We start from the raw sequence: 3,119 nt of genomic DNA, 5'->3' as shown, positions 1-3,119 counted from the left end.
AATACATTAAGTTTTTAACGACATAATATTAAAATGAATAAAAAATTAAACGCTAGGTATAATTTTAAAAAAATAAAAAAATCTAGGTGCTAAAACGGATCAAAACGGATAGTTTAGATATTGAATGCATAATTTACCCTTAAATTAGTGTAGTATTTATTCATAATTTTTTAAATTATTAATAATGCTTACCTATTTTATAAATACAATTATTCAAACAAAAGATCTCAAAAGAGAATAGCATTCCATTTATTCATTAGGGTATCTCAATGAAATCAGGATAAAATATATTTTAAATTTGTATATTTTTATATATAATTATGTTTGGGTTATTTTGTACTAAAATTTTTAAAAAATATATCTAACCAATATAATATATATTTCTTTTTATTACCAACACATTACTATTTTATTACTATTTTATCAGGAGTACTAAATTGACAATTACTGCTACTTTTTTTATTTCCTATCTTTTCTAATACGAAATTATTATTTCTATCGATATAGACTTTTATTTGTAAATTTAAATTTACCAATTAATGATCTTTCTCTTGCTAATTATAAATGGATATGTTATTATAATTACTTCTAAATATAAAAAATATTTATATACTATTATAGGCGATATTGAAGATATTTTATATTAAATTTAACTCGACTTAAATTTTAATTTTTAAAAAAATTAGGATCGGAACTAGTCAAATCCAGATTTCATCGCCATGGATAATTAATTTTAGCGTCTTCAAACTTAATGATGAAATTGTAGACGTGGTGTTGAAATTTCCATAAGCCTATCAAACCCACCCTACAATTGGCAAAGAATCTCACAAGCCATTTTCAACATGGGTGAGTAAAATTCGATTTTATTCGAAAATTCGATTTTTTATATTTGATTTGATTCAAAAAAGTTTGAATCGAATTAATTTTGAGTTATAATTTCATAAACTTGACTCAATTTGAAAAAATTTCAAGTTTAAATCGAGTTGTTAAATACAACTCGAATAACTCGATTTTTTTTAGTAATTAGTAGATTGATTTTTATGTTTAAGTTGAGTATTTCAATTTTGTATGATATATGTATATCACATATGATAAAAGTATGAAGAAATATATTTATATTGTATATATGGTTATAAAAAACTGTTTAAATTGGAATGAAAAATATTATAATATTATAAATATTTAGAACTAAATTTAAACAAAAATTCAAAAAATTGACTCGACTAAAAAAATTTCAAGTTAACTCCGAGTTGTAAAATAGGACTCGTCAACTGGAGTAACTTGAAAATTTTTTACTCAACTCGATCAAATGCTCACCCCTATTTTTTAAGAATAAGAGATTTTGAAGGCAAAAATATGATTTCATTTACTTTTCCAGACGTGGATTTACATTTAGTCAATTTGGTATTTCCAAAATCTTATCCAAACAAAGACTCCCTCTTCAATCTTCAAACTTTTCTTTTCCATATCTTCAGGTTTCGACACTTTTTCTTACCCTTTTTTCCCACTGTTTCAACATTTTCTAACTTGAATATTCTTACATATCATACCCTTTTCTCTTATTCATATTCACCGTTAAAAACCATCATGTCTTGTACTATGACAATGTCTTCCAATTTGAAATGCGAATTTATGAACAATAGAAGTGGACGATGGTGTCATGAATATGGTAGCCATAGTTGGAATGGATCTGCTTTTCAAAGTAGATAATCCAATATGCGATAAGGCCCTTGATTTTGCACTGATTTATACAGACTTCTACTTTACACACCATTTCTTATCTTCAATTCCTAATTGTCAAGAGAGTTAGTAACTTAGGATAACATCTATAGCATCGTCAATCATATGCGATTCCATTCGAATCCACTACCGGATGCACGAAAAAAACTCATGAACAGGGACATCCATGAAGCGTTTGTGCAATGCTCCATATTTGTCTGCTATTTTTGTGACACAAGTTGTAAATACAGTGTGTGATTCATGCACTGCAACTTCAGCATCTGTTAACAATATTCCATAGGCCAATATGTGTGCTTCTCAGGTACATCATACTACGGATCTTCAGGATTGGGAAAACAATCCGCCGGGGATACTAATTTTGAGTACCTATAGCGGCTTTCGTGCATCGTAAGTGATAACAGAGTTGTCTATATGAGCATAGGTAAAGCTGTAGGTAACTGTAAGAACCAACATGTCATGTTAACCTTAGGACTGATGATCAACTTGTCATTTGAGCATATCAATATTCGATCACTATTGATGAAACCTCAGCCACTAAATGTGGGTCTAGTTGAGTAAACTTTGACTATATGTGTATGTATAATGTATTCATGGGATAACATCCATATGCTGTCTTAGTCAATAATCTCGTTTCAACGTGGATGAGATAAGCTGATGTATGATTCTATCCTCATCGACTTGTCGAATCCGAATCCTATCCAATACCTTGCAGACAAATCTTGGTCTATCCCAACTTAAGCCTTATGAAATTCAATGCAAAAATCATTACATATCACCTACACCAACTGCTTTTCTTGGCTGTTTTTTGAAGGGAAAGAACACCAACTTCGGATTGCAAATGAGAATTGGAAATGAACTAATGTGATGGAGATGGGTGGGGAAAAGCGGAAAATTAGCTCCGTTTTGGAAGGAAGATAAGCGGTTTAAGATCAACTATTCATCGATGATCGATGAACTGATATGAATGTCTTATATTGAAGAAATAAGGACTTTTTCGCTATAATATCGTTTCAATGTTGGTTCCACTGGTATATAAGATGACTCTAAGTTGTTGATCAAGCTTGGCAAGTTCATTGATCACTTCTTTTCTCAGTGTTAAAAGAGTACTATGGCCTCAAGTTCTTTGTCTACTAACTGTAAAAAATCTGTAATTGATCTGCATATGATTGTAAAGAATTTAGGTTGTCTCACAACAATGTTATATTGGTGAATGCACCAGCTAATGTAAAATTAAACTGTAGAAAACACATTTTATTTCTGAAATAATTTACCTGAGAATACAGTATTGAAGTATAATAATATCAAAAAATACATAATCTATAGTAATTCAAATCTTCGTAAACCAACAGTAATTTGACAAGAAAAGAAAACAAAAAAAA

This window comes from Hibiscus syriacus, unplaced genomic scaffold (genome assembly GCF_006381635.1).
Source record: "Hibiscus syriacus cultivar Baekdansim isolate YM2019G1 unplaced genomic scaffold, ASM638163v2 tig00110847_pilon, whole genome shotgun sequence".
In the NCBI taxonomy this organism is placed as follows: domain Eukaryota; kingdom Viridiplantae; phylum Streptophyta; class Magnoliopsida; order Malvales; family Malvaceae; genus Hibiscus; species Hibiscus syriacus.
The sequence above is the reverse complement of the archived record's forward strand: the minus strand, read 5'-3'. Positions refer to the sequence as shown.